The sequence below is a fragment of the Pongo pygmaeus genome, chromosome 11, assembly GCF_028885625.2.
Source record: "Pongo pygmaeus isolate AG05252 chromosome 11, NHGRI_mPonPyg2-v2.0_pri, whole genome shotgun sequence".
Lineage (NCBI taxonomy): Eukaryota > Metazoa > Chordata > Mammalia > Primates > Hominidae > Pongo > Pongo pygmaeus.
In genome coordinates, this window is record NC_072384.2 from 67392556 (window position 1) to 67405973 (window position 13418).

Genomic DNA, 13418 nt, shown 5'->3' on the forward strand with positions numbered 1-13418 from the left:
GATTGTATAATAAAGGAATCTGACTAGGCTGAGGAAGGGGTGTGTGGAACACAACAGTTTCCTCTGGAAATGGCTCCTGATATGATAGTTGAGAAGTTGGGAAGAATATTCCAAATTTTTAAAACTAGAGTAAAAACAGTATATTCAAAGAACCCATGATGGGGACTTCATTTTCAGGAGTTAAAAGAAAAAGCTATTTTAGCTGGAGTCTAGAAAGCAAGGGGAAAACTGCAGCAGGATAAGACCATGCAGAGCCTTGGGGACCAATCATGGTATGATTTCCAACGGGTAATGGCACAGAATGATAGGATCAGATTTAGTTTTTAGAAAGATCACTGTAGCTGGAGTGTAAAGAAAGAGAGTTAGAGGACAGACTGAGAATACATAGCTACTTGGAACTTGCAACTTGAAAAGTTAATATAGGAGTCAAGATAAGAGATACCCATAGCTTGAGTGGTGGTAGTGGAGCTTGAGGGAAGTAGAGATTTAAGAGAAATTTCTGAAGTGACATTGGCAGGATGTGGTGATGGATTAGGTACATACAGAGTTAAGGGGGGAAACCGGGACTTGACTCCCGGTCTTGCTCTTGGTCCTCTCTAACACTCCACCCTCCAGGGCTCATGGCTTGATCCTCTCCAGCCTCAACCTGGCCAGGTTTCCCCTCAAGCCTCCAGAGCCTAAGGAAGAGGAGTTGACAGGAAGGCCCGGGACCAGTGTCATTTGGTCCCTGATCTCTCTTGGGACAGCTCCCCAAGCAGCTGAGCCAGAGCTGTTAGGAATGGCTCCAGGTCTTTCCGATACAGAGAGGTACGTTTCACAGAAGTGGGGAACCCTGAAAGAAGATCAGGATTGCAGGATCATGAATTTACCTTTGCATATGTTGCATTCAGATGCCCTTCAGATATCCAAGTACACAATTAGATGCATGGGTCTGGAGATCCTTAGAGAGAGATCTCTGAGCTAGAATATAAACGTAAGACTTATTCACATGCAGATGGCAACTGAGGTCATGGGCAGAAAAAAAAATTGCATAGAAAACAAGCAAAACTGCCTGTAATCCCAGCACTTTGGGAGGCCGAGGTGGGCAGATCACCAGGTCAGGAGATCGAGACCATCCTGGCTAACACAGTGAAACCCCGTCTCTACTAAAAATACAAAAAATTAGCCAGGCGTGGTGGCGGGCACCTGTAGTTCCAGCTGCTCAGGAGGCTGAGGCAGGAGAATGGCGTGAACCTGGGAGGTGAAGCTTGCAGTGAGCCGAGATCGCGCCACTGCACTCCAGCCTGGTCAACAGAGCAAGACTCTGTCTCAAAAAAAGAAAAAAGAAAACAAGCAAAACTAAGAGTGAGAAGAAAAGAAGGCCTAGGACCTTGCCTTGAGGAACTTGTTAGCAAAGGAGACAATGTCAGTCAGGGCTCTCCAGAGAAAAAGAACCAATAAGATATATGCAGGGGTGTGTGTGTGTGTTATATATATATATATAAAATATATATAAATTATATATTATATATAAATCATATATAAATCATATATATAAATTATATATTATATATAAATCATATATATAAATCATATATATGATTTATATATAAATCATATAATCATTTATATATGATTTATATATAAATCATATATATAATCATTTATATATGATTTATATATGATTTATATATGATTATATATAAATTATATATACAGGCTACCAATGGAAGACAATTCTCTTACTAATTCCATGTTGTCAGACTCTTCCCCTTAGAGCACCTTTTTCATTTTCACTTCTGAGATAGGGATCAATCCCTTTTCTCTGACCCACCCAGGGCAGTTGTTCAGAAAGCACACCACTCTTGACTCCAGCTGCTGTACAAGTTAGAGACACTGTGATTGTGCATCTGCCCCTCTGACTTCATCTTGGGCTTGGACAGGGAGTCTGTGCCACAGCCCTTGGCTCCACTCTTCTATCTCTGTAGCCTTGCATAGGTGTTTAACAACTTATCCAGCTTGTAATTCAATATCCACTGTGAGGTTGCCAGGTGGTTTTATTTTTCCTTTTAAATTAAATACTGATAAAGATCTTAGACCATGACAAATTCAGTGCCAATGTTACAAATGTTTTCCCTCTGATTCCTTCTCTTTCAGTCCGGTAAGCTAAGGCCTTAATTTCAGCATCATTTATTTTTATTCAGAGCAGAGATTGGTGCCATACAATTTCCCTCAAGATGGGCTTTCCTTGACATTCTTCAGCTGAACAGAGTAGCAGACCCCACCTCTGCATTTGGTTTCTACATCTTGCCTACATTTCCTAAAGTGATGTGGGGTGAACCTAGGTCACACAGCAGGGAATGGGTCAGGTCACTTGACTCCCGGTCTTGCGCTCAGTCCTCTCTAACACTCCACCCTCCAGGGCTCATGGCTTGATCCTCTCCAGCCTCAACCTGGCCAGGTTTCCCCTCAAGCCTCCAGAGCCTAAGGAAGAGGAGTTGACAGGAAGGACAGGGACCAGTGTCATTTGGTCCCTGATCTCTCTTGGGACATCTCCCCAAGCAGCTGAGCCAGAGCTGAGGAAGAGAAGGCTACAGGAGATGCTGGGCTAGACTCAATTCCCTGCACATTAGCATAGCAGCCTAGTGCTCCCTATGCCCCTGAGGAGGTCTCTGAGGCTTAAACCCTTGAAGAAACTCAAGAACTGATTAGAAGACACCCTGTCAGGAATGGGGTGAGTGTAAGGGATCAGGTGATGGCCAGTATTGAATAAGGCTCAAAGAAGGAATGAAGGAGTCAAGGATGGGGTGAGAGTCAGGGATGTTTATGGCACATATGAATCCACATATCCACAGGTTCCACATCTGAGGCCTCAACCAACCGTGGATTGAAAATGTTTGCAAAAGAGAAACAATAAAACATAACAATACAACAGTAAAAGATAATATAAATAACAAAATACAGCATAACAACTATTTACATAACATTTACATTGTATTAGGTATTATAAGTAATCTAGAGATGATTTAAAGCACACAGGAGAATGCATGTAGGTTATATGCAAATCCTGCACCATGTTATATAAGGAACTTAAGCATTTGCTGATTTTGTATGGTGGAATCTTGGAATCAATCCCCATCAGATACCAAGGATGACAGTATTGGTAAATAAATCACATATTTTTCCACTGTACTCTACCAAATGTCCTCGACACCAAAGCAATCATGCTTCCTGTTCAGAGGCAGAACTCCAGGCTCCAAGAACACCAGTGGGACAGAATGTACAAAGGTCAAGACTCAGACACCAGCACAAATGGCACATATTCTGTGTGCCAGATGCCTCACAAGCTATTTCATCTACTGCCCAAAACAGCCCTTCAAGTCAGTGCTTAAAGATTCACCTGCCAGTTAAAGAAACAAGGCTCCAAAGGTTGGGGTACAAAGAACAAGACAAGTGCCAGTCACAGTAAGCAGGGTACAAGGTGGTCTATTTAGTCACAAAGAACAAAACAAAATGCAGTTGGTTCAGCTCCTAAAGGCTGAGCACACGGTCAGTTGGAAATGTGACAAGATCCTTGCCACTGTGTTACTGCCCTTGGGCCCCCTAAATTCTCCCTAACTAGGGAACTGCATTGGTCTAGACTGGCACCTAGGTGAGACTGAATGGGCAAGATGAAGCCAAGCAGCTCTCGCTATGGGCAGTAGTGAGCTAAGGAGCAGGGAGTCAGGCCTGCTTTCTGCAAATAGCGCCCACCCCACCCCTTCCCTCTCTGGCAGTCCCTGCTCAGTGCGTGGCTGCTGTACAGAGTGCACTTTCTGATGGCATGTTTGCTTATGGCCTCGGATGCTCTATATCCAAAGTCCGTCGCAAGCTGTGCTTCAGCCATTGAACAAACTGGAATGGAAACCAGAGCATTACACAATTCCTGGGTTTACAGACTTTGAAAGGCACCAAGAGTGGTTTGTTGGGGTTGAGACTGGCCACATCCCAGTGTGCTTTTCTGGGACTTTGTTACAGCTATTTCTGAGAGGGTTTCACTGAGCCCTAGAGAGACTGCTAGAAGGTCAACACAGAGGGCTCTCGAAGCACAGCAGAGACAGGCAAGAAACCCATCACAACCACAGCATTCCGCCCCCTCCCCTGCCCTCTTAGGGTAGGTTGCTCTAAGCTCTCTAAAAACACACAGAATTAAGTAAGGGTTTATTTCCCAGTTGCCTCAACAAATATTTATTCAGCTGTGTATAAGGCCTCATGTTTCTCACCAGAGTGTGATGCTGTGTAATGCACCTTTGATTCCCTGGCACCTATTCTTGGGCCTAAAAGAAGTGGATGCTCTGCAGTTGTTAGTCGAATGAATTAGCATACACCGTCTAGTCCCAGAATTTGGAAAACGCCCTATAATGTGAAACGGTCAACAAATCCCCTGTCACCAATTGAGTCTACCTGCCGTCCCATAAATAACTTCTCACATCTTTCCTAATAGCACAAAATTGTTCTCAAGCTCGAGTAAGATAAGTCTAACCTGTGATGAACTGCCAAATGAATTAATAAACACCACTTCATGGCAAGTGTTCTGTGGGAATGTGACATGGTCAGAAATATGATTGGCAGAGGTCATAGAGTGGATGGGAAACCTACCAGTGTGGTTTCTGATATTTTTCCTGCTACAGTCTGCATAAGAGATGAATTTCTCATGGCTCCTACATTCTCAACAGGCACGCTTAAACCATGTCCCTTTCTTTGTCTCTCAGGAAAGTAAATCAGAAAGCAAATGCATAAAACTGATATCTTCACAAGGACAAACTTGAATGTGCTCTCTTTTTAAAAATCACAATCCTAATAATGGACAGCCTTTACTGAGTGCTTACTCTATGCTAAGCACTGTGTCATGAGCTTTGCATATATGATCCCATTTGAGCTAGGAACAACCAACCCTGTGTGGTTTGTTTTGTAGGATCTTCATTTTGCAGATTAGGAAACAGGAACCTATAGAGGTTACAGAACATTTCCAGGAGTAATATGTGTGTGGGACTGAAATGCAGGTCTTGACATTAACACTGTCCTGTCTCTAAAATTATCATACTCAAATTTCAGTACTTGGTGACTATCATCATAAGTTGTCATGCTGTCCCTCACAACTGACTGCCACAATCTGTGTACTATAACAGAGAGAGACTTTTACCAAAAGTACGGTCTTGCTTTTATCAAAACTAACTTTTTGCTTCATGGTTTGAACCAAATTGTCCTATATTGATTTGAGTTACTTGGGTCTTACAAAGCAATACGTTAATAACCGTCTCTTACTGATTGTCTGTAATGTCCTACTCACTATATCAGACATTTTTCAAAAATTATTTCTAATAAAAATAGATATCCAAGCCAGGTGTGGTGGCTCACACCTGTAATCCCAGCACTTTCAGAGGCCAAGTTGGGTGGATCATGAGGTCAGGAGTTCGAGACCAGCCTGGCCAACATAGTGAAACCTCATCTCTATAAAAATACAAAAAATTAGCTGGGCCTGGTGGCGGGGGTGCCTGTAATCCCAGCTACTCAGGAGGCTGAGGCAGGAGAATCACTTGAATCTGGGAGGCAGAGGTTACAGGGAGCCAAGATCATGCCATTGCACTCCAGCCAGGGTGACAGTGCGAGACTCCATCTCAAGGAAAAAAAAAAAAGAAAGAAAAAAAAATAGATATCTAAAGTATGATAAATAAAGTTGGAGCAGGACAGAAAGGGGAGCCAAGTCTTTTCCCCACTTATGAGTTTCATTTTTCAGGCTCCAGAGGCCTTTCATGTCTCTTTTGACCACTCTTGAAAAGTCTCAGTTGATGCCTTTCCTTCTCTCCTCCTTTGTTGATATCCTTCTCCACTGGCATCATCTCTACCCCTCCCCTTGGCTGAGATGTGAGCTGTGGCTTCCTGCTGGGCAGGATGAGATGATCTGGGAGAACAGTCCTCTGAGATTCATGGGAGAATGGGGTGGGAAGTTATGTGAGACAGAGAAGCCATAGCAGGGCGAGTGCTCCAAGGAGGGGTGCAAAGCCCATGTAGGTAAATGAAATGGAGTGGTGGTCCTTCTGAGGAGAAAGTGGAAAGGCCAGGAGAAGGGGCTGACTACAAGTAACCACAGAGTCTTTTGGGAGGAGAGGAAAAGGCAAAAGAAATGTCTAGAAAGCACGGATGTTCTTTTATGAAGAAGAACCGCACAGGAAGATTAAAAGCAGTTTTTTCCTCACCAAGCATTGACATTTGTGTGGAAGTCCTGTTGATCACTGCATCATTTCTCTCTGTCGTTCTCACCAATGCCCACCAGAGTCTGGAAGTCACGCCCAGAGAAATGTCTTCAAGGACTGAGCAGAAGTGAATTCTCTGCAGCCCTCAACACTTGAGCAGCTTCCTGAATGACAAACCTCACTAAGGCCAGGTCTTTTTCACAGACCTGGGAGCAGGGGTCAGTAGTGGGCAGGCTGTGTGGCAAACATACCATTGTCATTTGGATGAGGAAAGACATTAAGTGGGAACAGGGCAGGGTAGGGATTTGTTCATACTTTAAAAAAAAAAAAAAAAGTTTTGTGAGAAAATCAGGGAGACGTGCAAATGTTTCCCAGCCTTCAGTGAAATGCTTTCAGGCTTTCACCTGAAAAGTTTGTACATTAATTTACTTCAAACTTGTCCACAATTGTGAACTGTCAATATCAATATGGGCCCATGTGCTGCCTATTTGAAGATGCTACCAGTGTTGATTATCCTGGATGTGTATGAATTTAGTTGAAAAGACTGCTGCATGTTCAGCTGTTTCCTCTGTTGCACAAAGAATTGATTTCAAACTGTAGCCATTTGAAAATATATACTACCAAAAAGTTTGATGTAAAAATAAGCAAGTGCTTCCTTAACCTGTGTTTTCACAAACAGCTGATTCAATCACTTTGATTTTAAATTAGCAAGTCAACAAGTCAGTTTCATTAAAAATACATGCACAGTCGAATTGATTGGTTGACTGAACTGACCATTCCCAGGAAGAAGCAGCGTGAGGTGATGCTAAGAGAAGTGGCTTGAATATCAGGGCAGCCTTGCCATGGGTTTGGACTCCACTGCACACCAGTTATAAGAACATGGGTGAGCCTCTGAGCCTCTGGACATTTGCCTCTACCTCCTGGATTCTGCCGATAATCATAGTGTAAGTAGAAATAAATTGGTATGCTACCAAGTTCTCTACAAAATCCAGTTATTACTATCAATAACTGTCACATAGCCCCAAAGCCAAGTATTCATCAACTCTTTGAAATGTCAGCATTATATTTGACACACTTATTCACGGGAACCTTCCCATGCTTAACAACTGCTGTCCATCTCCTGTCTGAATCATACTTCCTAATAGTTCTCAACAGTGCCCTTTATTAACAATGTAATTCAGCACTCCCATAGTTAGTTATAAGCCCAACTACAACTGCAGTTAATGGAAATTCTCCTTTATATGAGGTGCATCTGCTGTGACATCTGTCTGGAACCCATGGAGAGGATTCAGTGTTCATAAGCAAATTGAGTAATTACTATGTAATCACACTATGAATTGTGTAGTCACTGGTTTGCTCTCAAAATTCATATCTTTGGGACATACTCAATATTAAAACCACCTGGGTTCTTTCAAAATGGGCAGGTATGTTCTTAAAATGGCCAAAATAAGGATTTGAGGTAAACACTTGTGGCCAAAAAATTAGAGTATTATCTCCAGAAGAGAGAAAGAGAAAGTGGTGCAGCGGGAAGAAATGAGAATGTGGAAAGGAGATATGAATAGAGGGAGAAAGAGATGGGAGGGACTCTTTAAAGGTGGATTACTAAGTGCTTTCTCAGTCATCTCATGAAATCTGTGACATTTTTGAGCCTCACTGGTTGGCGAAAACACAGAAAAATATAAATGAGGAAGAGAGAACAGAGATGCAAGATTTTACCTGTCTCAGGAAGAGCCCATCACTGGTGACAGCTATTTGGACTTTGGAAAACTGCAACATAAGTAGAGAGGAGAGAAAATAATGACTTAAAAGATAATGTCTAATAGTCCTTTATAATCATCTAGATTTACAGTGGTAAAACCTGAGACCTAATAGTTCACCAGATGGTTACCAAACACGAATCTGTGGCACTCTCCAAACCTTTTAAAAAGCCAGTCAACAGACAGTAGCCATATATTATATTGTGTGTAATGTATACAAGGTGAGATTCTTGAAATAAGACAAAATATAAATAAATAAGGCAGCAGCATGGCACCATGGAAGGAAGGCTGACTATAGATTGTGGCTGACACTAATTTGAATTCTGGCTCTCCTGAAGAGCCATAGAGAGCTGCTGATGTTCAACCATTTTTAAGCTACATAAATGACAATTTCATGGGCTTCCACCAAATGGAATTAGAAGTCTCTAAATACTCCAGCCTTCAGTTTCATTATTTCTAAAAGTAAGGATGATAACTTGAGAATTACAGAATAGTTTCTGACACCAAGGTACTACACATTATTAGCAAAAGTAGTATTGTTATTACAAGTTGTAATTACCACATAAACACATGCCAGAAGAGGTGTACAAACCTCCCACTGTCAATCCCCCAGCAAAATGACACCATTACTGTATAATGGGAATGGGGACAAAATAAGTCAATGCAGCAAAATCCAAAGTTATGAGAATCTCACTTTTAACCACCATATACTTAAAAATACAAATTTCACTGAACAGTTAATATGAGGACTTTCAATTAAATATGAGGACTCACTTGTTAAAGCAAAGGCATTTGCATAACTATGCAAACAAATATATGTCCAGTTTCTAAAACCAAATTTTTATGCTGAACACCCACCCTCAACAAATGCTCTATTAAAAATTGCATTAACATCAAATGGTTAGATTTTTAACAGCAAAGTGCTTTCCTAACAAACATGTTCCTTCACAATCTTCAAAAGTTCTATATAGGGGCAAGTGGGGGTAGTGCAGTGTAGTAGTTAAATGTACAAAGCAACGTAAAGTAAAAATGCAGCCCAAAGCAATCCATTATATGAACATGGGTTCCTTCCTTTGGGGGAGGAGCGGCTGCACGTGGCACCATTAGAGGTGACAGCAGGGAACGAGCCAGGGCCATTAGTCAGTTTGCTAAGTAGAAATGGGAAGCAAGTTCAATGGAGCAAAAAGGTTTCTGCTCTGCAGAGTTGATGGAGAGCAGTGTGATTGGTTTCTTAAGGCACAGGCAGAGGGGCAATGTGTAATTTCTCCTCCCCTCACTGAACATGCCTGTTTATCAGAGATGATCAACACCTTAGATTACACATTATGCAAATGGCTGTGGCAGTTTGGCAGCTAATGCAGTCTCCCTGCCAGAGTTTAGATTCACTCTCACTGTGGTCTGGGAAAAGTGAAAATAAACATGTCTCCCTTCCCTCCTTGGCTTCTTTGTCCTTGAAATAAATATAGATTCTTTCAAGCCCACAGCTCAGAGGCTTAGCTGCATGGCAGATGGCAGTATCTCCTGCAGAGGTTATGAATATGAAACTCACAGGCTAGGAAATTAATTTAACAAAAACAAAAATAGAGGCACTAGGGATTATTGCAGGTCATACAGTGGATATCTCAGGGAAATTCAATTCCTTAAGATTCAGAAAGATTCCAAAGATGTTTCAGTGATAACGAATCAGATGAAAATCACTCCCCAAGGTAGCTATTTCCTGATTTGCTCATTGAAAAGTGACACCGGGCAATAACAGAAAAACTATGCGTGATGTAAATTCTTCTTTTCTCCCACCATTGAAATGGGCATGTCTTAACCTGGAGAAAGGAAAACTGAAAGTTACCTATCTATCTAAACATAGGTACTATAAAAAGATAATTGATTGGACCAAGTCCCAAAATAAAACTGGAAGGTACATGCTCAAACTACACAAATAGCTATTCTATCCATGAAAAAAATGACATGTTTAAGTAAATATGATCAGATCTGAGTACAAATTCCCAAAGGAAATACTGGAAGCTCCTGCTGTAATTCCTAAGATACATCTGTATCTAAGGTGCTGTTTATACCTAGAGTAGATAATTGTCATAAATTATCTCTAAGACTACTTCCAACACTGAAATTTGAGGTGTAAGGATAAAATCAGAATTTTTGATTAAAAAAACAAGCTCAATGTTGGATTTCTATATCAGTGAGGAGTAGAACTCTATTGCAGAGTAGATTCTTATCTAAAAAAGGAACTTTGCTGCACAAAATAGGGTGTGCTGGTCTCTATTTCAAAAACTGTCTTTAACAAAAGGCAGAGTTCAAAAATAAACAGAATGAGATCTGAGCTGTGGTGTTCCTGTGGGTCATCATGTCTTTATACTCAGATTAAAAGGAGCCTCCACTTTGTATCATGAAGACTGGGTACATGTCACAGTCTTCGGTATAAACATCTGTGCCCACAGTAGAAAATTTAAGCTTGAAGTTAATAATAAATAGCACCCAAATGGAGCCTAGGTTTTTCTTTATAAAAAGCCAGCAGTGTCTGAATAATGGTTTCCTTATTGTGCATCCTTTGTAAGGTCATAAAATGAGAAGATGGAGAAAGATTGGCTTATCCTGGCTTGTCTATCCTTGAAAGCCATTGTGGTCTCTTTTCCAGAAGATGACAAGTCTCCTGATAGAGACTTCAGTTCTAGGTTAGATTTTGCTGGTTCTTTTACTTTGGTTACAAATGGTTAGACTTTCTACACATGTTCTCCCCATAAGATACAGTAATAAAGTTTCTAGGCCAGGCATGGTGACTCACGCCTGTAATCCAGCACTTTGGGAGGCTGAGGCAGGTGGATCACCTGAGGTCAGGAGTTTGAGACCAGCCTGGCCAATATGGCAAAACCCCATCTCCACTAAAAATACAAAAATTGGCAGGGCACAGTGCCACACACCCGTAATCCCAGCTACTCAGGAGGCTGAGGCAGAAGAACTGCTTGAACCTAGGAGGTGGAGGTTGCAGTGAGCCAAGATTGCAACACTGCACTCTAGGCTGGGCAACAAAGCAAAACTCCACCTCAAAAAAAATAAAGTTTCTAAACTAGTTACACTCATAAATATGTTGAGATCCTCTGATACAAGCACTGTGCCCGAGGAGAGGGCTGACATTTTTATGCCTCTATCTTACATCTTGTCATTAATTTCACTGAAAATGACAACTTGATAGATATGCCTATGTGATAGTCATAACCTCCTTGAAAAGCCTTTTTGAAAAGCCATTCAAGAGCTGTCTCCTGCCCCACGGTGTTAGAGCACAATACAGGTCAGCACAACATGCTCAGCCTTACAACAGGAAGGTCGACTTTCTGGTTCCTCACATCTGACATTTAATCATTGTGACCACCTCAGGGTCTAAATGGAGACCCAAAATTTGGGTTGGTACCTTTCTATGCCTTTGGGCCAATAAAGACAATGGGATTAAACCTCCTATTTCACAAATTCTCCAGAGATACTGAGATTATATGTATACTCTTTCACATTCTCCAATTAGCAAACCTGGCTGCAATGATGTGACCACACTTGCCTGAGCAGCATCGGTGAAATATGCAAATGAAATGTATCCACCACCTAATGAGGATAGAAGGCCCCTTCCAGCCTCCCCCTTCTCCTAAGAGAGTAAGGAGCGCGTTCCAGGCTGTTTGTTTTTGTTTGTTTGTTTGTTTGTTTTTCTAGCCAGAAGCCACTGAGCCATGCTCCTAATTAGGAAAGTAAAATGCCCTGACCAAGATACTAGAAATCAGAATGGTTACAGTGAATATAGCTTTTCAGATTCTATATTTGCCAAGTGAATATTTCAGGGAAAGGGGAAAATAAGGTTAACCATAGGAAATAATGATAGAAAGACTATATTTAAGTAACTTTTCATACAATAATGTGCTTCCTTTAAAAACAATAAAATTTTTTGCTTGTTTTTACTTCAACACTATTACCTATTAACTTGACTTTATCCAGGTTTTTAAGCACTTTATTAGAACATGGTTTAGCATAAATATTAACGAAGCTGAAAAAAGACCAAATGAATTAAAATGTATTCCCTGAACTGGGCTATATAAAGACACATATTATTACAAAAGTTACTTTTCACCTATTATGGTAGGGACCTATTTTATCATATCTTCCAGACAATAAAAGCCAATGGTCAAAACAAAGCAAAATAGAAACACATGAGGTCTCTCCAGGTCTTTAGAGTTGAGCCTGAGTTTAAAATCCTAGAGAGAAGTAGCAACCACGAACTTTCAGTTACCCATGCTGCTGCCCGGCCAAGTAAAACTCCACTGCGCAATGTGCCTTTTGACTCCAGCAATTCTTTCCCACATCTGTTCAAGCTGAGCAGTGCATCTTCACATTTCATACTTACTTCTATGTCATTATTTCGTCAGTTTCTGTAGAATGTATACTGAAATAAATCGTAAGTGACTACTGTTTAGACTTCAACTCCTTAGAGGACAGGAGCACCTGCACTTAGTAGAGACAATAGTAATAACAGCACCTAGATTGCTAATAAGTTGTATTAAATATTTAACTGTATGTATAATTTTCTTTAAATGTTAAAATTAATAATATTAATATTTGGCTGGGTGCAGTGGCTCACACCTGTAATCCCAGCACTTTGAGAGGCAGAGGCAGGAGGATCGCTTGAGCTCAGGAATTTGAGACCAGCCTGGGAAACATGACGAAACTCCGTCTCTACAAAAAAATATCAAATTATCCGGGTGTGGTGGCACACACCTGTAGTCCCAACTGCTTGGAAGGCTGAGGCAGGAGGATTACTTGAGCCCAGGAGGTGGAGGTTGCAGTGAGTAGGATCACGCCACCATATTCCAGCCTGCACAACAGACCCTGAATCAATAATAATAATAATAATAATAATAATAATAATAATATGTATTGAGCACTATTGGGTGCCAAGGCTGATATTAAGTGCCTTTCTGACATTTATTTCTTTCATTTTCGTGAACCTGAAATAGGCACACTTTTCTCATGTTGAAGCTGAAGAAATGATTGCAGAGCAGTGATACAGCTAGTAAATGGCAGGATTTGAACCCAGGATGCCTGACCACATGGTCTGTAGTTTTAGCAATTCACAATACTGCCTCCTGGAATAAGTCCCTTAACAAATGGTCTTCAAAATTACTGACAAAATTAAAAATCCTGATAAGTAAAAAATAAAAGTTTGCAGCTGTAAATTTTCATAAGTATTTAACACTTAGAGAAAGCTGATGTATTTTTGGTCTAATTTGACTGCCTGTATATGAAAGATTATTTCAAAATACTTCACAGTTCACGAAAGTAAGATGAAAGGAAATCAAGATAACATACCAGGAGTAGAACTCCATTTAGACCAGGGAAATCCAGCCTGTCAGACTCCATCATGCCACACTTGACCAGATGCCCAGAAGGACCTCTGTGGTGA

At 41.0% G+C, this 13418-nt stretch overlaps 1 protein-coding gene across 2 annotated transcripts in view; it reads left to right on the top strand.

The window, feature by feature from the left end:
• B3GALT1 (beta-1,3-galactosyltransferase 1) overlaps window positions 1–13418 on the top strand; it is a 576174-nt gene that overhangs the window by 532802 nt on the left and 29954 nt on the right. Inside the window, exon 6 of one of the 2 annotated variants that reach the window (XM_063648259.1) lies at window positions 6996–7156. The exons of the other annotated variant lie outside the window; for it this stretch is intronic. The gene's annotated coding sequence lies outside the window, so the exon portion shown is untranslated. The remainder of the gene's footprint in view (window positions 1–6995; window positions 7157–13418) is intronic. 2 annotated transcript variants of the gene reach the window in all.